Genomic DNA, 27,937 nt, shown 5'->3' with positions numbered 1-27,937 from the left:
AAAATAGAGAAATCAGAAATGAACCCTTATGTGTGTGGTCAAATGATCTTAGACAAGAGTGCCAAGCCTACACAATGGGAACAGACCCGTCTCTTCAACAACTGGAATTGGGAAAACAATATCCACATGCAAAAGGATAAAACTGGACCATTACCTAACATCATATACAAAAATTAATTCAAAATGGATCAAAGCCCTAAACATAAAACCTAAAGCTATAAAATTAGAAGAAAGAATAGGACAAAAGCTTCACAACATTATATTTGGCAATTTATTGGATATGACACAAAGGCACAGGTAACAAAAGAAAATATGAACAAAGTGGACTTGATAAAAATTAAAAACTTTTGTGTATCCACGATTGCAGTTCGAATCCCAGTCAGGGCACATGCCTGGGTTACAGGCCAGTTCCCCGCAGGGGACTCATGAGAGGTAACCACACATTGATGTTTCTCTCCTTCTCTCCTTCCCTTCCTCTCTAAAGATAAATAAATAAAATCTAAAAAAAAACCACTTCTGTGTATTAATGAACACTATCAACAGTGAAAAAGCAACCTATAAAATGGAAGGAAATATTTGCAATCACATTATCTGACAAGAGATTAATATTTAGAATATATAGATTTCTAATACTCAGTGGGTTGAGTGCCAGCCAGCCTGCGAACCAAAGGGTTGCCAGTTCAGTTCCCAGTCTAGGGCACATGCCTGGATTACATGCCAGGTCTCCCTCTCTTTCTCCCTCCCCTCCCTTTTGTCTAAAAATAAATAAATAAATATCTTTTTAAAAAATCAGTAAAAGATAGTTGGAAAAACCTCAAAATACATGGAAATTAAATAACACACTTCTAAGTAATATACAGTCAAAGTACAAAGAAAGTTTTAAGTATTTTTAACTAAATGAAAAGAGGAAACATCAACATATGTGGGGAAGTACAGGGAAATTTACAGGGAATCTATATATTAGAAAATCTAAAATCAACAAGTTAGCTTGCATTTTAGGGAAGTAGAGAAAGAATAGCATTATAAACTCAAGCAAGCAGAATAAAGATTACAGAATAAATCAGTAACATGGAACATAATAAACCATAAAGAAAATCAATGAAGCTGACTCTTTTGAAAAGATCGTAACATTATCTTCTAGCCAAGCTACCTAAGAAGAGTGAGAAGACATAAATAACAAATTAAAAAATGGGTCATCACTACAAATTCCATGAACAATTCTGGATAATAAAAAAAAATACTATGAACTCTATGCCCACAAACTTCGTTTTTAATTTATTGCGGTAACATTGGTTAATAACATATATAAATTTCATATCTAATTATAATGACATTATAATTAGATACCTGTGTCTTCTACCTGCATGCTCACCACTAAAAATCTAATCTCTCCATTACCATATACCTGACAAAACTTTAAAAAAAATTTTCAAGTATAGCTGACATATAATACTGTATTATAGTTTCAGGTATACAACATATTGATTTGACATTTATACACATCATCAAGTAATTACCGTTAAGTCTAGTAACCATCTGTTCCTATACAAAGTTATTAATAATATTACTAACCATATTCCCTATGCTATACATTAAATCCCTGTGACCTATTTATTTTATATCTGGAAGTTTGTACCTTTATCTCCTTTATCTTATTTGTCCATCCCCTACCTTCCCTCACCTCCAGCAACCATTGGTTTTGTTTCCTGTGTCTATGAGTTTGCGTTTTGGTGGATTTTTAGATTCCACATACAAATGAACACACACTATATTTGTCTATCTTTGTCTCAGACTTCATTTAGCAAAACACCTTCTATCCATCCATGTTGTTGTAAATGTCAAGATTTCATTCTTTTTTATGGCTAAGTGATATTCCATTGCACATATATACTACATCTTCTTTATCCATTCATCTATCAAGACACTTAGGTGCTTCCATATCTCAGCTATTTTAAGTAATGCTGCAATGAACATAGGGGTGCACAAATTAGTGTTTTTATTTTTATGGGGGAAAATACCCAGAAGTGAATTTGCTGGACCATACAGTAGTTCCATTTTGAAGTTTTTGAGGAATCTCTGTCCACAAACTTGGTAACTCTAATGAAACAGACTGATTATAAAGATACAATCTACCAAAATTCATACAAGAAACATAGATAATTTGAATAGCCCTATATCTACTAAAGAAATTGAACCAATAATTAATAACCTTCCAAACCAGAAGGCACCAGGCCAAGAGGGATTCACTGGTGAAGTCCACTAAACATTTAAAGAAAAAAATAATACCAATTCTCTACATCTACTCGGGAAATAGAAACAGAGGGTATATTTGTTAACTGATTTATTGAAGTCAGCACTACCCTAATCCTAATACCAAAATTGGACAAATATAACAAGAAAACTACTGACTACTATCTCTCATGGACACAGAGGCAAAACTCAACAAAATATTAGCAAATTAAATACAACTACACAGACACACACATTATCTTACAAGTGGGATTTGAGTATGCAAGGCTGGTTCAACATTTGAAAATCTATTAATGTAATCTCTATTGTTGATTGGCTACACAGTCTGAAAAAGAAAAAAAACCTATCACCGTACTAATAGATGCAGAAAAAGCATTTGACAAAATCAAATACCATTCACACCAAAAATCCCCAGCAAACTAGGGACAGGAACTTGTGCAACTTGATGAAAATCATCTATCAAAAACCTACTGGGTAAGTATCCTGCTTAATGGTAAGAAACTGGATACTTTCCCTCCTAAATTGGGAACAAGGAAAGATGCCCCCCCTTAACCACTCCTAGTCAATATCATACGCAAATTTCTAGCTAATGCAATAAACAAAAAAAGAACATTTTAATTGGAACGATACAACGAAGATCAGCATGGTCATTGTGCAAGGATGTCACAGAAATATGTAAAGTGTCCCACTATAGTAAAGAAGGAAGGATGGAATGATGCAAGGAGGGAGGGAAGAAAAGTTCCAAGTACATCAATTATGAAGAAATAAGACTGTCAGCAGATGGCATGAATGTCTACATAGGAAATTCTAAAGAATTAACAATGACAAAAACTCCTAGATTTAATAAGTGATTATAGCAAGGTTGTGGGATATAAAATTAATATACAAAAGTTAACTGCCTTCCCATATGTCAACAATAAAAACTGGAATTTGAAATTAAAACTGAATACCCAATGCAATTTATACTGGCAGCGAAAAAAAAATTTTGTAGGTATAAATCCAACAAATGATGCATAGAGATATACGAAGTAGGAAAAAAAACAACCCTGATGAACAACATCAAAGATCTAAGTAAATGGAGAAATATTCCATGTACATATGCTATATTAATAGAAAGACTTAATATTTTGAGATGTCAACTCCTTCAAACTTGATGTGTAGATTCAATGCAACCCCAACAAAAATTTAAGCAGTTATTTGGTGGTTATCAACAAACTGATTCTAAACTTGACATAGAAAGGCAAAAGACTCATAATAACACAACAGGGAACAGAAGCAAAGTGGGAAGGCTGACACTATCAGACTTCAAAACATACTTTATCTATCTGTATTTCTCTCTCCTTCCTCCCTCCCTGTATAGAATAAAAACATATATGTATACTCTGTGTATATATAAGGGCTGTCTGGAAAAATCCCGCCACTGTTAATATAATGAGAATGGTTTACACAACGTTAACATAACCAAGCAGCCAAGGAGAGTGTACTGGAGTGCGCATGTGTGAACGTCGATACCTTCACTGTATTAGTCAGTGATGTTGGTAGATGCCATTGAGTGAACATGTGCACCCTGTGGCCATCCCACTCAAAATGTCTGAGCAAGCTGAGCAATGCATCTGCATCAAATTTTGCATTAAGCATGAACATTTCTCTATGGAAACTATTTGGATGATTCAGAAGGCTGCAGCTATGGGCAACCAGTGATTGGCAGCTTCACCAGGATATGCACTTGCTGATGCATCTCATTTTGTGCAGATTTGTTTGGCAAAACATCATATCACCTGGCAACTCAGACTCCCCTACAGCCCAGATTTGGCACCCCGAGACTTCTGGTTTTTCCCAAAACTAAAATCATCTTTGAAAAGAAAGAGATTCAGGAAATATCAATGAGGTTAAGAGCAGAACTGGGAGAACTGTGTGAGGCCCCAAGGTACCTACTCTCAAGGGGACTGAGGCATCATTAATTATCCTATGTATGATGTTTCATGTATCTTTTATGTTCAATAAATGTCCCCATTTTTCATATTACGTGGCTGGATATCTTCTAGACAGACCTTATATATTCACTCTATATTAAATATATAATATACTAATAGTATAGTACAAAACTATAAAACTTGTAAAACAGAAGAAAACCTAGATCTGGTGATGAGTCTTTTTTTAAAAAAAGATTTTATTTATTTTTAGAGACAGGAGAAGAGAGAAGAAAGAGAGGGAGAGAAACATCAGTGTGTGGTTGCCTGTCATGTGACTCCCTACAGGGGACCTGGCCTGCAACCCAGGCATGTGCCCTGACTGGGAACTGAACTGGCAAACCTTCAGTTCGCAGGCCTGCAGTGAATCCACGGAGCTACACCAGCCAGGGCTGGTGATGAGTTTTAAAATACAAAACTCAAAAGCATGACCCATGGAAAAAAATGGGTAAGTTCAATTCTATTACACTGAAAATAGTTGTGTTCTGCAAAAGAAATTTAAAAGAATGTAAGGACAAGCCACAGACTTGGCTACCAATTATGTTCTTTGTTTGGTACCTATGTAAGTCTAAACCCAGAGTTCACAAAAAATCAGCATACGAATGTTTATACTTGCTTTATTCTTCCTTGCCAAAACTTGGAATCAACCAAAATACCCTTAACAGGTGAATGGATAATCAAACTGTGGTATACCCATACATGGAAATATTATTCAGCAATAAAAAGAAATGAACTAACAAGCCATGAAAAGACAGGGAGGAACCTTAAATACACATTCCTAAGTGAAGCCAGGATGAAGAAGCTACATTCTGCATGATTCCAACTATAAGACATTCTAAAAAGGATAGATATAACTATAGAAACAGCTTAAAACACCAATGGTTGCCAAGCTAATTTATTTATTTTTTGGTGGGGTTGGGTGGGCAGGTAAAGAGGAAAAAGAATAGTTGAAGTACAGGGAAGTTTTAGGGTTGGTGAAACCACATATTCTGTATGATATTATAATGGCAGTTCCATAACATTATGCATTTATCAGAACACATACACCAGTATAATATACAATGAACCTTTAACTATGGACTTCAGCTAGTAATAATGTAGAATTTTTCAAAATAAAGCACTCATTAACAAGTTTTGGTGAGGATGTAGACAAACTGAAACTCTTGTGTACTGCTCGTGGATTTATAATATGATGTAACCATTATGTAAAACAGTATGGACGTTCCTCAAAAAACTAAAACTAGAACTACTATATACCCAACAATTCCACTTCTAGGTATATATCCAAAAGAATTGAAAGTAAGATCTCAAGGGGATATTTACACATTCATGTTCATAGCAGCTTTATTCACAATAGCCAAATGGTGGAAGCAAACCAACTGTGCATCAAACAGACAAATGGATAAACAAAATGTGGCATATACATACAAAGGAATATTATTCAGCCTTAAAAGGCAAGAAAATCCTGTCACATGCTACATGACTAAATCTTTGGGACATTATGCTATATCAGTTGGAACATAGAAAAAGACAGAGTATGATTCCACTCCTACAAGGTATCTATAGTATAGTTAAATTGATAGAAACATTAAGTAGAAAGGCAGTTACTGGGGATGGGACCAGGGCACAAGGAATAGTTGTTTAATAGGTTTAATGTTTCAGATTTGCCTGATAAAAATGTTCCATCTCAACACTACTAACTGTACACCTATATATGGGCAAGATGTCATATGCTTTTTAGCACATATTTTTTAAATCCTCACCTGAGGATGTTGATTTTTTTTTAAAAGAGAGAGGAAGAGGAGGAAAGAGACAAAGAGAGAAACATTGATGGTTGCCTCCCACACACATCTTGATCAGGAATCAAACCTACAACCTAGGTATGTGTGCTGACTGGGAGTCAAACCTGCAACATTTTGGTATAAAAAATTATACTCCACCCAACTCAGCCTCCCAGCCAGGGCTAGCACAGCTTTTTAAAAATATTTTTAAAATAATCTCTTCGAGAATCAAAAAGAAAAAAAGGATAGTGTAAGCAGCCTCTGGGACAACTTCAAGCATTCCAACATTTGCATCATAGGGGTGCCAGAAGGAGAAGAGAAAGAGCAAGAAATTGGAAATCTACTTGAAGAAATGAAAGAGAACATCCTAATTTGATGAAGAAAACAGACATACAAGTCAGGGAAGCACAGAGAATCCCAAAGAAGATGGATGGAAAAAGGATCACAGGAAGACACATTACAATTAAATGCCACAGGCTAAAGATAAAGAGAAAATCTCAAAAGCAGCAAGAGAAAAGCAGATAGTTACCTACGAGGGAGTTCCAATAAGACTGTCAGCTGATTTCTCAAAAGAAACTTTGCAGGCAAGAAGAGATTGGCAAGAAACATTCTAAGTCCTGAAAAGCAGGGACCCAGGAAAGATATCACTTAGAATTAAAGAGCAGATAAAGAGCTTTCTAAACAAGAAAAAATTAAAGGAGTTCATTGTCACCAAACCATTATTATATGAAATGTTAAAGGGACTTATTTAAATAAAATGGCAATAAATACACATCTATCAACAACTGAATGTAAAAAACAAACTAAGCAAACAGGAAGAACAGAGACAGAATCATGGATTCAAAGTGTTTTGATGGTTGTCGGATGGGAGGGGGTGTGAGAGAATAGAGGTAAGGATTAAAGCAGTACAAACAGGGAGTTACAGAGTAGCCATGGGGATGTAAAATACAGTGCAGAAAATGGAGTAGATGAAGAGCTTATATACATGATTCATGGACATGAACGATGGTGTAGGGATTGCCTGAGGGAGTGGACAGTGCTGGGTGGAGGGGGGCAAAGGCAGAAAATTGGGACAACTGTAACAGCATAATCAGTAAAATATAATTTGAAAAACAAAGTCTTTTTTTTTTAAATATTTTATTTATCTTTAGAGGGGAAGGGAAGGAGAGAGGGAGAGAAATATCAATGTATGGTTGCCTTTAATGTATCCCCTGCAGGGAACCAGCCTGCAGGGAACCGGCCTGCAACCCAGGCATGTGCCCTGACTGGGAATCGAACCGTGATACTCTGGTTCGCAGGCCCGTACTCAATCCACTGAGCTACACCAGCCAGGGCCTGAAAAACAGTCTTTTTGTAAAAAAAGAAAACCAGATGAAAGAAGATATTTATAAAACATACACATAGAGCTGAGAATGGGCTCATAAACATATAATTTCTATCCACTACCCAAAATGACATACCACTTTTTTTAAAAAGACATCCTGATGGAAATATTGTAAAAAGACTTACACTACAAGATCACAAAATATCAAAATGGTCAATAAAGACATAAAACAGCTCTCAACCTCAACAGTGCTCAGAGAAATATAAATTAGCCCTGGCTGGTATATCTCAGTGAACTGAGTGTGGGCTGTGAACTAAAGGGCTGCCAGTTTGACTCCTAGTCAGGGCATATGCTTGGGTTGCAGGCCAGGTCCCCCGTGGGGGCCACATAAGAGGCAACCACACATTGATGTTTCTCTCCTTCTCTTTCTCCCTCCCTTCCCCTGTCTCTAAGAATAAATAAAATCTTTTAAATAGAAATATAAATTAAACATATGAAAAATAATAAAATACCTGATTGGCTAAAATTTGTAAAAATCTAATTGTACTACTTGTTGAAGAAGGTATAAAATCGACAGATATTCCAATAAACAATTTAAGAGACCATAAACTGGTACAGCCACTTCGAAAAAGTTTTGCATTATCTATTAAAGTTAAAGATATAAATACATTAAAACCAAAAAATTCCTAGATGGAAATCCAAAAGAAATGCAGGTATCTATGTGCATACTAAGAGACCTATTATAAAATATTCCCAAGACCATTTTTTATAATTGCCAAAAACTACAAAACAATCTAAATAAATGTCAATTACAAAACATAAATTATGGTATATTAGTACAATGAAATACTATAGAGCTACATATAATACAGATGAATAAACAATGTTAAAGGAAATAAGCAAGACATAAAAGACAACTTTCTATATTATTCCATTTATAGAAAGTTCACTATCAGGGAAAACTAATGAGCAACGCACACTTACATAACATATAAAGGTAACATTTTTTAAAAAGCAAGGAAATGATGCTGTAAAAAGTCAGGATAGTGGTCACCCTTACGTGCGAAGTAGGCAGAGATGATTTAGAGGAGACAGGATGTAAGACTTCTGGGGTGCTGGCAAGGCGCTATTTCTTGACCTCTCCAAGAATGATATCATGGTTGTTCTCTTTACAAAAACTGGTTAAACTGTGCAATGTTTCATACATTTTTCTGTATACAAATTATACTTCATAATTTTAAAATGTTTAAAAAACTAATCTCACTCTTAAGGGTTATGTTTAAGAAGTATATTTTTGGCCCTGACCAGGTAGCACAGTTGGTTAGAGTGTCATCCCAACACGCCAAGACTGCAGGTTTGATCTTCGATCAGGGCACAAGAATCAACCAATGAATGCATAAGTAAATGGAAGAACAAACTGATGTCTTTTTCTCCCGCTCTTCCCTTCTATCTAAAAGTAAAATTTTAAAAAATTTTAAAAGGTATGTTTTTATTATGAAGATATGGTCAAAGATCTAGGTTCTTAAGAGGAGAAAAAGGTTCTACAATAATACATGTAGTAACTTCCAATAAAAGGACATTTTTAGGAACTGCATATTTTTGTTTTTTATTTGTTAAATTCAACTAATTTGAATATGTTTCTAATTATTTCACTTAAAGAGTATAAAAGTAGATGATTAACTTGAAATTCATTACTACAAATATACTGCAGGGGCAAAAATGAACTTAAAAAATTTGTTTCCATATCCAACCTCAGTTAATTCAGATGAACAAATCTTGTTGATTTTTAAAGTAAGTTTTCTTCCTTGGAATACAGGTAAAGTTACTCATTGGGACCATATTTTATTTATCACCTGAGATCACTGAACAATCAGCATATGTTTATAACATGAGAATCTAAAAAGAATTACTTGATGTTGACAGATCACTGTATTGCAAAGCCACTAGAGGTCACCAATGCAAAACAATCAACACTGATTCAGCTAATATTAGCCTAACATTTCACAATTACTGTAGTTTCCAATGTTTCTTACATAATTTCTTTGCTTAAAACAAATAAATTACTTAACAAAATTGATTTTACTTTAAACAAAAAATTTAAACTAAATGCAAACACCAGATACAGGTGAGTTTTGTTTTCATGATTTTAAGACTTTCTTTAGAACTTTTTGTAAAACTAAGGAATATTCAGAAATTACACCACCATTACAGAACAAACTTGAATTAACAAAAAAGTGTTAAATACTTTAGGTTTGAAAACAAATTAAAAACAAAATCAGGATACAGCAACTAGTAAATTCTTAACTCCGCTACTGAAAATAGTAGGCTATTAACAAATGTTAGTACCCTTTCCCCTTAATGGTCAACTAAAATTTTACATGTGACTCTATTCCAAGCATTTAAATACTTCAGGTTAAGAAGATTCAGCTGTAAATATACAGAGTCAGCTGGCTCACTGACATTTTATATGAAACATAACTACAAAAAATTCATAATATACAAAGGTTTTAAAACCTAGCTAATCAACAGAATCACGGAACTTAAATTTAAAATATACACACGTTTAGCCTCATAATTCAGTTGACTCACTGCACAGAAATCTTTGTAATAGTCATCTAGTAATGCAAGCACAGTCAGCTTCCCATTTAACAAGGTGCATGAAAAAGGCATACTCTTTTCAAGAATAAACAACACATCGATCGGAGTGGCTATCATCAACAAATCAACAAACAACAAGTGCTGGGGAGGATGTGGAGAAAGGGGAACTCTTTGCACTGTTGGTGGGAATACAGACTGGTGCAGCTACTGTGTAAAGCAGTATGGAGATATCTCAAAAATAAAAAATGGATCTGCCTTTTGACGCACCACCATCCCACCTCTGAGAATACATCCAAAGAAACTGCAACACTGATACAAATGCATATATACACCCCAATGTTCAATGGAGCATTATTTACAATAGCCAAGATTGGAAGCAACCCAAGTGTCCATCAGCAGATGAGCAGATAAAAAAAGCTGTGGTACAGCCTTGGCTGTCATGTGGCCCAGCTGACTGGAGCATAGGTCTCGTTAGACTCATAGTCAAGACACAATACTAGATTGCAAGTAGGGTCCCAGATTAAGCACATACAAGAGGTAAGCCACTGGTGTTTCTCCCATCGCTCCCTCCCCTCCTCCATCTCTCCTTCCTTCCCCACCCACACCCCACCCCAACCCCTTCCTGTATTTCTGGAATCAAAAATGGAAAAAAAAAAAAAGAAAGAAAAGCATGGTACATTTACACAGTGGAATACTACTTGGCTGTGAAAGAAGGAAATTTTACCCTTTCCAACAGCATGGATGGACCTGCAGAGCCTTATGCTAAGTGAATAAAAAGTAAAAGAAAAAGGGGAAAAAAAAGGCAACACGATAAGATGACACTTTATGCTGATCAGGACGGTTACTACCAAAAAAGTGGAAAACAATTAAGTGTTGTCATGGACATGGAGAAACTGGAACCTGCCTGCCTTGCTAGTGGGAATGTAAAATAATGTACCTGAGGAGTGGGTCCTCAAAAAAAATTAAACATTAAAAAAAATAAACAAAAAGTCTGCTTGGAAATAGCTTGTAAAAATTTTCATTTTCCAATTCTATAGCTAGTTAAGAATTGAAGAAAAAAGAGATACACCAACAAAATACTAACATTTCCAGATGCAAGTAAAATCTTTATTTTAATATCTTCTATTCATAACAAAACTTAATTCTATAAATTTAATAAAAACACTAGCACCATTCTCTAAAATCTCAATGTCATTTTACCTGGCAATAATTGGTTTGCTTTAAACCAATCGAGTTATGTCTAAGCTAAGAATAAATGTACTCTGCTACTTCTAGCATATTTTAATTTATGTATCTTTGAAAAGAGATTAAAATTATTTTTGAACTATGGGCGGGTATAATTTCTAAAAAACTAAGCAGTAAAGCCTTTTATGTAAGTGACTTTTAGCTTCTGGGTTTTTTTTTTTTTCTGTTGACAAGATTGATTCTTTGTGGAAGCCAATAAAGAAAATGTTGATTAAATGAAAAATTACTGTTTTATCAAAAAAAATAGCAAAATGGTTTTCACAGCTCTTTACAGTTAGAGGGGGAAAACCATCTTTCTTGTTACTGGAGGGCAAACTTACATTCTTAAGACTGGTATGTTTCTTGAAACCATTTCTTAAGCCCTCAAAAGATACTACAAATTTTATAATAAAAATAAATAAATTACAGTCTACGGCCATAATACCCTGAATGCACCCAATCTCTTCTGATCTACGAAGCTAAGCAGGGTCAGGCCTGGATAGTACTTGGATGGGAGAACAAATTACAAATAAAAAATTTCACAAGCAAGTTTTCAAGAACAACTTAGATTAACTTATTACTCTTTCTCTTAAAACTCAAAGCAATTTTAGTAGTTATGTAATATGATTTTCACTAGTAGCAGTTCACATTCCTTCACCAAAGTCCTCTAAGCCAAATGTGTTCTGGAAATTGTTTTTTTATTTTTCAAAGCAACATAAAAAGTGACTGTAATTAACCATACTTAGCTCATAGCAGAGCAAATGGGTGAGTGGAGAAATAATAACCCATTCTGTAGCATGTTTAATAAACAGAGAAAGTTAGTTGAAGGAAAGCAGAGGAATTTCATCCTTATCCTTCAAGCATTAGAACCGAGGGGCTCCATAATCATCTGGCATCCGCTCAATGTTGTACCTATGATTAGAAATATGCACGATGGGAACTCCAGGGATCTTCCTGATTCTTCCTTTAAGGTCCTGGTCAACTGTGGCCACAATGTTACACTTGTGCTGAGTTACTCTCTCTACTAAACAGTCATCTGCATAGGTTCCTTTGTGTGTGCATGGTAATTGTTCAAATCTTGGATCTTTGGCAATCCTTAGAGCTACTCAATACTTCTGCCCCAATTTCTCAATTTCAGCCATTACCCAGTCAGTTATACCAGGTATACACTTGGTACACAGACAGCCCATTCACTGACTGCACTAGGTCCAGTTTACCCTTGATGGAAAAGTTGATAAAGTTGGTATCAACCAGGATGTGGTAAGGTGGGCCCGGCTATGTGTTATATTGGAAGAATAGGCAGGAAGAATATTGGGAGACTTCTCTTTCCTTGAGAGCACTAGGATCTTTTTTTTTTAGGTTTTAATCTGTCCTTTTCTTTATTCACAGAACTATTAGGAGGCTTAAATACGATATGACAGATAAAGTACAATAAAACAGTAGAACACATCTGAATTATTGGGGTACCAGAAGGGGAAGAGGAAGAGCAACAAGGGGAAAACTTATTTGAACTAATAATAAAAGAGAACTTCCCCAATCAGGCAAAGGAAATAGACTTCCAGGAAATCCAGGAAGCTCAGAGAGTCCCAAAGAAGATGGACCCAAGAAGGAACACACCAAGGCACACCATCATTACATTAGCCAAGATTAAAATGAAGTAGACAATCCTAGAAGCAGCCAAGAGATAAAGGGAGAGTCACCTACAAAGGAGTTCCCATCAGACTGTCAGCTGATTTCTCAAAAGACACCTTACAGGCAAGAAGGGGCTGGAAAGAAGTATTCCAAGTCACAAAAGGCAAGGACCTATATTCAAGATTGCTCTATCCAGCAAAGCTTTCATTCAGAATGGAAGGGCAGATAAAGTGCTTCTCAGATAAGGTCAAGTTCAAGGAGTTCATCATCACCAAGCCCTTATTATATGAAATGTTAAAGGGACTTATCTAAGAAAAAGAAGATAAAAAAGATGAACAGTGAAAGGACAGCAAACTCACAGTTATTAACAACCACACCTAAAACAAAAACAAAAGCAAACTAAGCAAATAACTAGAACAGAAACAGAACCACAGAAATGGAGATCACATGGAGGGTTACCAACAGGGGAGTGGGAGGAGGAGAAGGGGGGAAAAGGTACAGAGAATAAGTAGCATAGACAGTGGGGAGAAAATAGGGGGGAGGGCAAGAATAGTGTGGGAAATGTAGAAGCTAAAGAACTTATGACACATGGACATGAACTAAAGGGGGGGAATGGTAGAGGAGGGGGTGTGTACGGTGGAGGGGAATGAAGGGGGAGAATGGGACAACTGTAATGGCATAATCAATAAAATATATTAAAAAGAAAAAAAAACGGTGGAACAAGGTGAACACTTAGAGGTTCAATTCCCATCCCATTCACCAGTGTACTCAACTCAGCAGCTATGTGGATGTTATACACGTGACTATCTCATAAGATTAAGCATTTGCTTCATGGTCATATATTTCCTTATGCTTCCCCATGATCATGCCACCTGGAAATTATTAGAAAAGTGTATATGCTACATTTTACATAACACCTCATCCAAAGCAAATTGTGGCAGCAACAAAATCAAACAAATACAAGTTTTCAGCAAATGTGATAGAGACGGTTAATAGCCTCAAGTCACTTCAAGTAAAGTTTCCGCTACCCAATGGTTAACAAACCTTTTGATTTTCAGAACTTTTCACTTCAGAATTGTAAATAAAAAGCTGGAAGAATAAACATCACAAATACTTGTCAGGTATGCTACACGCCAAACACAGTTTTAAGTATTAAGTGTGTGTGTTTATTTACTCCACACAATGATCCTATGATTTGGTATTATTTCCCTCGCTTTTACCGAAGAGCCAAAGAGGTTAAGTAACTTCATGAGTATCACAAGAATGGCAGTGGAGGCAATGAAACTGGAACCATGCCGTCTCACTCCACAGTACCTTGTCCTGTTCACCAAGCTAAAGATAAAAGGCTGCTTACAAGAATGGGGAAAGAAAACCAGCTAGAGAGATATGGGCAGGGTTGATAATCTCAGGATGCTACCAGCTCCCCTACCACACCAAAAGCAGACATCAGTAACTTTGCCTCAGAGTTAGAAAGGAGTTCTTAACATAATGTAGGCTCCAGGTAACCATAATAAAATTATTTCAATTGGCAAGCAGGATGAAAAATACTTGCCAGCCCAATTTCATACTAAAAACATTGGAATACTAAACCAAATCAATTCTCCTTGTTTTACCACTAATTATGCAAATACTACAAGAATGTAACTGCATAAAAGTATGAATATTTGTCTTTTGTTCACTGATATCTTCCTATTACCCAGAACAGTGCCTGGCATATGTAAAACTTAGTATTTGTTGTTTAATGAATGAATGAAGTAATAATTACAGTTTCTCAGTTTTCTCAACTATAAAATATGGGCATGACTATACAGATACAATCCTGGCTGAATTACAAACCCAGAACTATTTAATTCATCTAGGACAAATGACATTCTTTTCTAAAATGCAGGTTTTTCCACAAGCATAAAGGAAATTTTCCCTTTGGTTCAATCAGAATGTCTGTGATCCCAGAAGTTCTGTTTCTCTAGTCGGTTAATTATCAAATGATCATTAGTGATCAAAATTAAGAATATATTTAAGACAGGACTTCCGCCAAGATGGAGGCGTAGGTGAAAACACTATGCCTTGTCACACAACCAAGTTTAAAGACAACAAAGTTTTAGTAACAAAAAACACAGCCAAAACACAGAAAATTGAACTATACCAAAGTCCGACAACAACGAACCTTTCAGCCAGACCGGTAAGAGGGAAAAAGCCAGCAGCAGAGCAGGTCCAGCAGGAAAGAGCCCCCGGACCAACCCAGGTGCGCGGGCAGCAGTGGGCGGATCCCAGGTATGGAGTAGCAACGGGCGGACCCACTGAGACACAAGGCAGCAGGCTGACCACTGGCACACATTCGCGCGCCAATAAACCAGCAAAGGAGCGAGCAGTGAGACAAACCGCACAGGCCCCAGTGGCAGGAAGCAGAAGAGGGGACCACTATTGTCCCTCTCTGACCCTGCCCCCACATACAGCATCACAACCCAGCAACCTGATGGCCCCACCCTGGTGAACACCTAAGGCTCTGCTCCTCATATGTAACAGGCAGGAACAGACCAAAACATGCTCAAGAACTCAGAGCCCCAGAGCCAATAAATCTAAGCAACCGAGGAAGAGCCAAACTTTCAGATGCACAGTTCAAATCACTGGTGATCAGGATGCTCACAGAACTGGTTGATTTTAGTCACAAATTAGAGGAACAAATGAAGGCTAAACTAATTGAAATGACGGGAAATGCACAGGAAACCATTTGTGATGGAAAGGAAACTGGGACTCAAATCAAGGAAGTGGACCAGAAGGAAGAGAAAAATGACCAAACAGAAAAGGATGAAGAAACAAGAATTCAAAAAAATGAGGAGAGGCTTAGGAACCTCCAGGACATCTTTAAACGTTCCAACATCCGAATTATAGGAGTACCAGAAGGGGAAGAGGAACAGCCACCAGTGGAAAACTTATATGAACAAGTAATAAAGGAGAATTTCCCCAATCTGGCAAAGGAAGTAGACTTCCAGGAAATCCAGGAAGCTCAGAGAGTCCCAAAGAAGTTGGACCCGGAAAAAAAAAAAAAAAAAAGGGAGGACTTCCGCCAAGATGGAGGCATAGGTGGATGTGCCGTGCCTTCTCCCACAACCAAGATTAGAGAAAACTAAATATTAGCAACAGAAAACACAGCCAGAACACGGAAAATTGAACTTTTCGGAAGTCCGTTAACAACAAATTCTTCAGCCTGACCGGTAAGGGGCGAAACCAGCGGCTGGCGGAGCAGGGTTGCACAGGAGGACTCGGCCAGACATACTCAGGCCTGCGGAATCCAGGCGCAGGGTCAGACCTAGTGAGCGACCCAGCGAGCAACCAGGCGAGCGACCTCAGGGGAGACAGCCGGGCCCGGGGCTGCGTGTTGACTGAGGTCGCGCATTTGTGCGAGGGTGGACAGGTGAGGGAGTGGGCGGTTGGACCGGGCCGGCAGGTCCCCACGGCAAGCGGCAGTGGAGGGTGCCGCCATCTCCCTGCTCTGACCCCACCTCCACATACAGCGTCATAACCCAGCGACTCTGAGTGGCCCGGCCCAGGTGAACCACCTAAGGCACTGCTCCTCCGCACCCAGCTGTGAGAAGCGGCAGAGGGGGTCGCCATTTCCCCGCTCTGGCCACGCCCCCACATACAGCGTCACAACCCAGCGACCTGGGAATCCAAGCCGCGGCTTCTCACACTTACAGGGCCCGAACAGACCAAGAATGGCGCAGGAGGATCTCAGAGCCCCAGAAATAAATCTAAGCGATGGAGAAATAGCAAAACTCACAGACGCACAGTTTAAAAAATTGGTGATCAGGATCCTCACAGAACTGGTTGATTATACGGACAAATTAGACAAATATATGAAGGCAAAACTAATTGAAATGAATGGAATTGCACAGGACACCAATAGCAATGAAAAGGAAACTGGGCTCAAATCAATGGAGTGGACCAGAAGAAAGCAAATAATGGCCAAACAGAAAAGAGTCAAGAAGCAAGAATTCAAAGAAATGAGGAGAGTCTTAGGAACCTCCAGGACATCTTTAAACGCTCCAACATCCGAATTATAGGGGTACCAGAAGGGGAAAGGCACAGCCACCAGTGGAAAACTTATTTGAACAAATAATAAAGGAGAATTTCCCCAATCTGGCAAAGGAAATAGACTTCCAGGAAATCCAGGAAGCTCAGAGAGTACCAAAGAAGTTGGACCCAAGAAGGAACACACCAAGGCACATCGTAATTACATTAGCCAAGATTAAAATGAAGGAGAGAATCCTAGAAGCAGCAAGAGCTAAGGGGGACAGTCACCTACAAAGGAGTCCCCATCAGACTGTCACCTGATTTCTCAAAAGAGACCTTACAGGCAAGAAGGGGCTGGAAAGAGGTATTCCAAGTCATGAAATCTAAAGACCTACAACCAAGATTGCTCTATCCAGCAAAACTTTCATTTAAAATGGAAGGACAGATAAGGTGCTTCTCAGATAAGATCAAATTCAAGGAGTTCATCATCACCAAGCCCTTATTATATGAAACGTTAAAGGGACTTATCTAAGAAAAAGAAGTTAAAGAAACATGAACAGTGAAAGGACAACAAACTCAGTTATTAACAACCACTCCTAAAACGAAAGCAAACTAAAAGGACAGCTAGATCAGGAGTGGAAACATAGAAATGAAGATCTCAAGGAGGGTTAGCAACAGGGGAGTGGGAGGAGGAGAAGGGGGGAGAAAGTACAGAAAATAAGTAGCATAGTAGATAGAAAATAGATGGGGGCGCAAGAATAGCATGGGAAATATAGAATCTAAAGGACTTGAGACACATGGTCATAAACTAAAGGGGGGGTGATGGTGGGGATGGGGGGTAGGATGGAGGGGAATAAAGGGGGAATAGAACAACTGTAACAGCATAATCAATAAAAAAAATTAAAAAAAAAAAAAGAAGTTGGACCCAAGAAGAAACACACCAAGGCACACCATCATTACATTAGCCAAGATTAAAATGAAGTAAACAATCCTAGAAGCAGCCAAGAGATAAAGGGAGAGTCACCTACAAAGGAGTTCCCATCAGACTGTCAGCTGATTTCTCAAAAGACACCTTACAGGCAAGAAGGGGCTGGAAAGAAGTATTCCAAGTCACGAAAGGCAAGGACCTACATCCAAGATTGCTCTATCCAGCAAAGCTTTCATTCAGAATGGAAGGGCAGATAAAGTGCTTCTCAGATAAGGTCAAGTTCAAGGAGTTCATCATCACCAAGCCCTTATTATATGAAATGTTAAAGGGACTTATCTAAGAAAAAGAAGATAAAAAAGATGAACAGTGAAAGGACAGCAAACTCACAGTTATTAACAACCACACCTAAAACCAAAGCAAACTAAGAGGACAGCTAGATCAGGAGCAGAACCATAGAAATGAAGATCACATGGAGGGTTAGCAACAGGGGAGTGGGAAAAAGAGAAGGGGGGAGAAGGTAGAGAAAATAAGTAGCATAGATGATAGGTAGAAAATAGATGGGGGGATGTCAAGAATAATAGGGGAAATATAGAAGAATCTAAAGAACTTGAGACACGTGGTCATAAACTAAAGGGGGGAATGGTGGAGGAGGGGGTGTGCAAGGTGGGAACAGGACAACTGTAATGGCATAACCAATAAAATATATTTTTTAAAAATTAAAAATATATATATTTAAGACATTTAAAAAACTGAGCATGAATAAGCCAAAAGAATCATAATTTGCCCTGGCTGGTGTAGCTCAGTGGATTGAGTGCGGGCCTGTGAACCAAGGGACTGCGGTTCGATTCCCAGTCAGGGCACATCCCTGGGTTGTAGGCCAGTTCCCAGCAGGGGACACACAAGAGGCAACCATACAATGATATTTCTCTCCCTGTCTCTTTCTCTTCCCCTCTAAAGATAAATAAATAAAGATCTTTAAAAAATAAATAAAATTTAAAAAGTTAAACAAAATCATAATTTAAGATTGTGATGTGGATGTAAGTGTTTATACTCACATTTTTGTTATAATACTAAATCCTATCCATGTACAGTTATTTAACCAATTTTTTTTAATTTCCAAGGGGAGAAAAAAACCTGAACACAATCCCTAATATATGCATATATTTAACTAAGGTTAAGAAAGTCAATAAAGCAAACAATAATGTTTCTTGGACATGCCCTTAATAGCCTGTTAGACACTATTACTTAGTGAAAATTTCACCCAAATAGGACATCTCTGATTTGGTCCATATCTACCACAGCCATCAACATGGCCAGATGACCTGGACTTTAATTCCCTAGAATTCAGTAACATCTTCCCATAAGAAAGACCTATAAAATATTTTAAATTTACTCATCTTCATGAAAAATCCTTGATAAGTAAAACTTAGTTGTTAATAAGTAACAATTATCTTTTTGAAAAGGATGGCTTTTAAATATCTAAAAGAAAAATTATTCACCTGACTTCTTTTTACTGATGTTAAAACCACACATAAATATAATAAAATGGAGTATACTGCTAGCGCAATTTCGGCACTGGGACTCTAATAGCTTAATGTGCTGTACACTTTAATAAAAGTAATGGATACTTACTAATACGAATAGATGAGAGTCAGGCATACAGAAATTCCTACAATGTGTTTCTCTTTTACAGAACTGTCTTCAACTCTTTAAAAATTGAATGCAATTCAGGAAGACTATTATTTATTATTTATAAAAGATGGTAAAATACTTGATTTTTAGTACTGGCTGTTAACAGCTTCATACAGTTTTAAAAAAATAGGAAAATACGCCATCAAAGAAAATCCCTTAAATCCTTACATAAACATATGCAATAATGATCCATGTTAGGACTTATGTTTGTTTATAGTTTTATCATAAGACATATAACATAATACAAAACTTGATAAATATTCCTGAAATTGGAGTTGGCACAGGACAAGAGACTATAAACTAAGAAAGGATTATATATTTTGTACATAATTTAAAACAAAACAAAAAGAAACCAAAGCCAAAAGTCCAGACTCAGTAGCCTAGGAGCTCACCAGAAGTAATGTGACAGCATATCAGAGTACTCTAGCAGGGGCTTTCAGGGGTGCTGTGGCTCTTAAGATACCATACGCTTGATTAAAATGAGAGAGAGAGAGAGAGAGAGAGAGAGAGAGAGAGAGAGAGAGAGAGAGAGAGAGACCATCCCCTAACCTGTAAGTATATAAGAGTACCAGAAAGTATGACCTTAGCTGGCTTGCTAAAAGTGACACTACACAGATTTCATCAGTGTCAGTAATGAAAAAGGAACAAATTGGGATTAAGATAATTATGACTTATCTTACCCCTAACAGAAAAGACACTAACCACTGTCTAATTAGCTGCTTCAGGGTTAAGTCTGCAGTATTGCTGGGGTCTATTTTCATCAGCCTTTGACCAGATATGATCATACCACTTAGCCTGGATAAAATAAACAAGGAGGCCATTAGACTGAGCTGGCTTTAATGCCTTAGCAGCCTACATAAGCAACTCAAAATGTTCAAACATGCATGCTAAGTCTGTATGTAATGGCTCAAGGTTAACAAATCAAAACCTAAGGATAACCGATCAGTCAACTACACTTTCCACTTAAGCTATAGCCAATGAAGCAATTCAACAGCTTGGCATCTCCCTCTTCTCTTTTAAGTATTTCCTGTCTCCTGTTAGTGGAGGGCTCCTAACAGTTTCTGGTTTGTTGCTGCTGAATTTGTGATCAATTTTTGCTTAAATAAATCCTTAAAAATTTTAACATGCTTTAGTTCATCTTTTAACAGCTTGCAGTTCTCAATATTAAAAGGTGACAGCTGGGGGGGGAAATGGGAGGGAGATGGGGAAACGGGGGGGGGGCTGGGATGGGAGAAATAGACAAAAAAATGTACTTGAAAAATAATTAAATAAAAACAAACAAACAAACAAACTACCAGTAATTCTAAAAGGTGACATAGCCCTGAATGGTGGCTCAGCTGGTTGGAGCATCGTCTTGTACACCAAAAGGTTGACAGTTCAATTCCCAATCAGGGCACATACGTAGGCTGCGGGTTCAAACCCCAATCAGGATGCAAATAGGTGGTAACCGATGTTTCTCTTTCCTTCCCTTCTTCTCTCTCTAAAAATCAATAAACATTCTCGGGTGAGGATTAAAGAAAAAAAGTTATGTTGAGTAGGACAAAGGAAGATGAAACTCCTCTCTCCTCCATTAGATTTTAAACTGCCTGAATAAAGGAACCATTGCAGGGTGACTGGTCCTGTCCAAAACGTCCGTACTTTGGAGACATCTCTTGGTTTATATAACACTGATTTCACTTTTGGTTTAGCAGATTACAACATTAAAATTGCCATGTTTTATGGTCCAATAATTGTGTAGTGGTTATACTGCCAATAGCTACTCTTCTTGCTTGGGTACTTTAAGCTAGCAATGAAACATGGGACTAGGTATACGAGTCAGGCTTCAAAATTAACCTATTAACGTTGAAATCATATTAGTACTGATGTTCATTCTTACAACAATTTATTGAATGCCTCCTACTGCTCTGGGGATACAATGATGCAGAAGGTCAATATAATCCCTACTCTCACGGAGTTTACAGCCTACTATAGGAAAGACAGCAAACAGAGCAGGCATGTACAATGCAGCTTCATAAACGTTATGATAAAGGAACATTTAACCACATAGGAAAAGAACCTAATTTACATCTGCAGGCTTAAAGATGGTTTCCCAGAGAAAATGACAGCTAAGTTTTGAACTAAAGAGGAGTAGAGACAGTTCAAACAGGGGAGGAAGTGTTTTATGTGTAGAAAACAACATGCGCAAAGGTATGGTGATTCTTGAACAATGGAGATAATAGTATAGGAAAAGCTCAGTAACAACAGCAACAAAAACAATTAAAAATGAAAAAATTTTGAAAAAAAGATTTATCACCCACGGATGACAATACAAATAGCCAGGAGGCATATGAAAAGATGCTCAACATGACATTATCATTATGGAAATCAAAACCACAATTAAATATTACCTCATATCCACTTGGGTTACCATTGAACAAAACAGAAAGCAAGAAATAACGACATAGAGAAACTGAAACCCTTGTGAACTCTTGATGGGAATGTAAAATTTTGCAGGCACTTTGGAAAAACAGTATGGTAGTTCCTCAAAAAATTAAAAATATGATTATCATAATCTAATTATTTTACCTCTATGTGTGTATCCAAAATAAATTGAAAGCACAGTACAAAAGAGGTATTTGCACACCCATATTCCTAGTAACACTATTCACAATAGCACAGTAGTGTAACAACCCAAATGCCCATCATAGATAAATGGATAAACAAACTGCAATATGTGCATGCAGTGGAATATTATTCAGCCGTCAAAAGGGAAAACTCATTATGAGTGAAATAAGCCAGTCACAAAAAGACAAATGTGCAATTCCACTTGCCTTGAGGCTGTACACTAGCTATTTGCAATGCCAGTGAATTCTTCCTTCACACATATTCACGTAACTGCTTTGCCAAATCTTTGCTCAAATGCTGTTGTCTCAATAGAGCTGTCCTAAACATTGCTTTAAAAGTTACAAACTGCTGCACATCCCCATATATTCCCAATTTCTTTACCCTCCTGTACCATTTTTTATAACATATCACTTTCTAACAATATTTTCTTATTCACTCATATAATTTCTCAGTACATTATTTATGTATTGTTGGTCTCCTCCCACCCTTCCTCTCTACCCCCAACCCCATAAGAACCTAAGTTCCACTGGAGCAGGGATACTTGATGATTTAGCTCACAGTTATACCCCAAGCATTTGAACAATGTTTGGCAACTGCAGGTCAGGAAGAAATAAGGGAAGTAGGAATTTTTAAAAAAAAACTATGGAAGGTTTAATGACATAAGCAGATATATGATAATTAGAAGAAAACTTATGTTCATAATGTTTTATTAAGATTATAAATTAAAATTAGTGAAGTATCTTCTCAAGAGTTAAGACTCATTCAAAACTTATTGGTACTCAGCTCAACTCAATGTAATTATTTTTATTCATACTTATATTCCCTTATTAGAAAGTGAGTAAACTACAAGTAGTGTCTGACCCAAAGAGGCATTTAATAACTATTGGAGTTGCCAAGTAGATCTTACCAAGTAGATCATGCCTACTCCATAATATATACTTACTTACACTCTACTAATGGCGTTCTGCCAGACTTTCAACTTACAAAACAAATTAGGAAAATTTTTATTACAAGAGTCAATGCAAAGTTTTTTTCCAATTTTACAGACAAGTAATTGACATACATGTTTAAGGGATACAGCATGATAGCTTGATTTACATTAACTGTGAAATGATTGCCACACTAGGTTCAGCTAACTTCTATTTTCTCACGTAGATAAAATTTTTTTAAAAATTTCTCCTTGTGATGAGAACTCTTAGGATATACTCTCTCAACAATTTTCTTATATATCATACAGCAGTGTTAGCTATCGCCATCATGGTATACATTATATCCCCACTACCTATTTATCTTGTAACTGAAGTTTGTACCTTTTGACCACCTTCTTCCAATGCTCCCTTACCCACCCTCAACCTGACAACCACAAGACTGATGCTTTTTTTCCTTCTTAAATGCTACATAATAATTGACATAATATAGTATTTGTTTTTCCCTGTCTGTCTTATTTCACTTAACCATTCATCCATTAATGGACTGTTAGTTTGATTCCCAAGTCAGAATTTTTTTTTTCAAGAATTAAGCACATTCAGCCCTGGCTGGCATAGCTCAGTGGACTGAGCTCAGGCTGTGAACCAAAGGGTTGCTGTTTGATTCTCAGTCTAAGGCACATGCCTGGGTTGCAGGCCAGGTCCCCAGTCGGGGCCACGTAAGAGGCAACCACACATTGATGTTCCTCTCCCCCTCCCTTCCTCTCTAAAAAAAAATACATAAAATCTTCACAAAAAAAACTAAGCATATTCAAAAAGCACATTCACTATAACATAAGTAGAATGACTCTTCAAAGATCGAAATTGTCAAAATTTCCTCCTGGAAGTTGATGTCATCAAATACTTCATACACAAGAAACCTAACTCCTATTATGATAATTTAAAATATTTTTCTCTTACACAAGAATTTTCCCTTTCCTCCTTCTTTGCCTCCACACACACACAAAATATGACTGGCATGTTCATTATTACTTTCATATACTTTAGGTAGGTACCCTAGATGGTCTAACATCAACCCCTTCAATTCAGAACTCTAGAGACACAGATTCTGAAATTTCAGTATAAAGGAGAAATAAATGTTCCTAAAGTTTCTAATGTTTACAGAAATTCTTATCCTAACATTACTTAAACCTATGCAAACATAAAAGTAAGTAATTCTTAGGCACATCTTACATAACTATAAAGCCAAATTAACTAAATATGAAAACTTCCAAACAAAATTCAATTTAACAGAAACACTTAAAAGAATGGATAGTGCAATTCTGCTGAATTTAAATCTCTGCTCATAACATGAAACTGGTACTAACTTAACTACTGTAAGGTTTCTTTAAGTTTGGAATGCCTGTACTAACTACTAAATGCTTTAGGCATGTTTTTCTGTTTCACTTTGTTATGAAACGTTAATTCCATGTGCTACAAAAATCATTTGGTCTTCACTTAAATCATCTTATTAATTAAAATTACCTCTATTTTTTCCTTAATATTAGTCCCCAATGATCAAAACAGTATATACTTGGCACCATCAAAAATAAATGCAAATTCTAACCTGAGTCGAGTGACAGTATTCAATTACAATTCAGGTGATCCAAAACATATTTAAGATAATCTACCACTGACACTAAACTTTTAAATCCTAGAGCACTTTCAGACATCATTTGAAAATCATGTCCATTATATAATCCTGCCATCACCCAAACAGTGAAGCTTCCATCGTCTAATAACTCGCAGTCATCAGGAAGAAGTTTACAAAGATGTGTGTAGAATTGTCTTCCAGGAAGGTTAAAAATAAATCAAATTCACTGATCCACAATAATCTCAGGGGTGATGAAAATGATGGAGCCCAGAATTTGCCTTTATCATTATTGCTGCTGTTACTGAAGCATGGATATATGGTTAACACTGTTCCAGGGAGCAGCAAGGTGACTTTACTGGCCATAACAACTCTTGCTCAGTTTCGGAACCCTAATAACTCTTTTCTTAGAAATTATAAGAAACCAAGTTAAGGAGTACTCATAAAAAAGTCACTAGCTTGGAGGTTTAGAAACCTACATTTTAATCCTTACTTGTCATGAACTGCCTCCACAACACTTTATCTCTTGTTCTCAGCCTCACAGGTCAAATGACAGGACTGAACTAGATGACTTTTTAAAACCTATTAGCTGTAAATTTTAATCCCTATGATTAGCATTCTCAGGTTTCTATAATGACATTACTGGTATTAAAATGGTTAACTAATTACTTACACACACCAAATCTAAAACAGCTCAGTTTGCCTTAGGAAGAACTGTACAGAGCGCGAAGGAACTATATTTAACAGCTTTCTTATGAGAAAAACTGATTCATTAAAGAAGAAAATCATGCCCTGGTCAGGTGGCTCTGTTGGTTGGAGTGTCATCCCACGCACCAAAAGGCTGTGTCCCAGTCAGGACACATACCTAGTTGAGGGTGCATACAGGAGGCAACAGATAGATGTTTCTCTCTTGGGTGAGGATCATTGTTTTAAAAAGAGGAAAATCACAATTTAAAAAAATATTTTACAAAAAAAGTATAATTAAAAGAACTCAGATAAACCTGTATGTAGCAGACACTGACGTGCTATCGAGATCCCCCTTCAGAAATGAAGAATTTATTGCCCACTGGCTGGGACTGTTGCTGGAAAACAGCCCTCACCTGCCAGGCCTTTTCAGGCACTGCCTCAGCTGAAGAGAGGGGCCTGGCCAGGTGGCCTTCATTGAGCAACTAATCAAAACAGGGCCATAAGTGCCAAGCACTTTGCCACAACTCTGGACAACTCAGAAGGTTATCTCAGCTTCAAAGTTCCCCACAAAGTCAACTGTGGGGTTTTTTTTTTTTTGATACTACATTACAACCCAATTTATCTCTTCTGATTCCCCTGTGTTGCTTCCACAGATGGCGATCCTTTGAACACTCCCTAATAAACTTCTGTACACTAATCACCATCTCAACTTCCCCAGGGCACCCAATGAGCAGCCACTGGTGAAGGGGATGGTTTAAGAAAGAAGGCTCTAAACATAAAGTTTTGGAGATGGGTCACTCTTCACCTAGCCACCCAGCTGGCAGAAAACCCCATCACTGGTGGTGAGCCCCTGGCAGAAGCAGCAGTGCAGCTGTTAAAACTTCACTGCTGGTAAACTGGGTAGTTTTGCAGTAGAAGGAAATACAAAAGTTGGCAAACTTTTTACTTTTTCTTATGCTGTTCAAGTACAGTTGTCCAAACTTTTTAAAAGGACCAGATAGTATTTCATATCTGGAATGGGGCATTACAAAAACAGGCAGGCCTGGGACTGGATTTGGCCCTCAAACCACAGTGTGCGGACCCCTGCACTAGAAGGACCAGTGTATCTGGCATTTGGGAAATATAAGGACCATGAAATTGGGTTGTTGCTGGCAAAGGCAATGAACCCTTTGGAGAAATACAAGAGGTGAAAGTGAGTAATAGAGAATTAAAAGCTAAGTGTGAAAGCCAGAATGTTCTTTGGTAACAAACACAGACTCACACACTCATCCCTAGTAGGAGCAGGCCACAAAGGCTAAGGACCAGAACTTAATCACAAGAATGATCAAGAGTTCCAAAGTTAAATTCTCAATCTGGACAGGTCTGCTATGCCAAGTCACCCATGAGAAAATGGAAATAACTGGAACCCTGAAAAAAGAGGATGGGGAATGGATGATTAACTTGAAAATCCTCAGCCCCCAGGTTCCCTTGAGCTGTCTGAGCTTGGAGAACAAACCCACAAATCTTGATTAACTGCTAGTGTTACTCTCATCAGCTATAATGGCAGAGTACAGACCTCTGAAATTCTCCCCTTTGTAAAAGCAATGAGAACACTGGCGAAAGTTGTAAGAATCAACTTTTTCAGAACTCTGGAAATTACGAAGGACTGCAGTGTTTATTCAAAAAATATGGCTGAATCTCAGTAAAAGCAGCAAGCTTTGTGAGGTTTTAATTTGCCTGCAATCATAATGAAAAGTCAAGAGCCACCAGAGGGGACAGAACAGAGTTGGATTTCCTTAAAGGTCCAATTCTCAGAAAACTGTCATTATTTGCAGCGTCTACTGGCTCCCTGAGAAACCCTAGTAACCAAACCATCTTTATGTGACCTGACTCTGAGCTCATCCAGTGCAAACGGCCTTTTTTCTGGGTGCTTTTGGTGAAAAACCTAAGAGGCAACTGTCAAATGTTTTGACTGCCTGAGGTAATGGACAATTTGGGGGGCAAATGATAGGATAATGAAAAACTCTAAAAAGAAAAGCTGGGGAATGAAATGTACATGGAAACTCTGGAAAACTCCAACATATTCCTGGGAATCTAGAAGGCCACATGCAGGCACAACCTGTACACATGCTCCTCAAAGACCTGCAAAGGCCTTAAACTCTCACTTCTCGCTAACCTTTATGCTCTGAACAAGCAGGAAAAGAAGCTAAGACAGAACTGTAAACTGCCTGGCTGTGTCTTGAGCACATGTCCCAACACACACATAAAGGCCCCCCTTGGCAAAGACTAGAAGACTTCCATGTTCCAGGTGTCCAGGGAAATCTCTAACTATTCATTAGCCTAACTGATAAGCTGAACAGAGAATTCAGTAACCATATATACATTCAGTAACCAAAAATTTAAAAAAAAAAAAACAAAACAAAGTTTATACTATTAGTTGCAGAAAGTCCAACAAACAATAACAAATAGCAACAATAAATAATCCTGAGGAAAAGAGAGAATCCAATTTCTACAGTTGCTACATTATTTAAAATACCCAGTTTTCAACAACAAAAAAAATTATGACACATGAAAAGAAACTATGGTCTATACATGGAAGAAGGGTAGTCAATATGAACTGTTCCTGAGAAAACCCAACACTGAACTTACTAGACCTAAGACTTTAAATCAACTATTTTAAATGTTAAAATAACTAAAGAAA

At 37.3% G+C, this 27,937-nt stretch overlaps 1 protein-coding gene and 2 pseudogenes across 2 annotated transcripts in view; 1 reads left to right on the top strand and 2 right to left on the bottom strand.

The window, feature by feature from the left end:
• The window catches only part of STRN3 (striatin 3), a 118,270-nt gene that overhangs the window by 71,947 nt on the left and 18,386 nt on the right, over nucleotides 1-27,937 (bottom strand). The gene's annotated exons all lie outside the window — the stretch shown is intronic.
• LOC119061169 (uncharacterized) lies at nucleotides 2,830-2,945 on the top strand (annotated as a pseudogene).
• Nucleotides 10,598-15,796, bottom strand: LOC128628196 (rRNA-processing protein FCF1 homolog; annotated as a pseudogene).

This window comes from Artibeus jamaicensis, unplaced genomic scaffold (genome assembly GCF_021234435.1).
Source record: "Artibeus jamaicensis isolate MK-2021 breed Jamaican fruit bat unplaced genomic scaffold, CSHL_Jam_final contig_588, whole genome shotgun sequence".
NCBI classification, from domain to species: Eukaryota; Metazoa; Chordata; class Mammalia; order Chiroptera; family Phyllostomidae; genus Artibeus; species Artibeus jamaicensis.
This window is presented reverse-complemented; position numbering and strand designations above follow the sequence as displayed.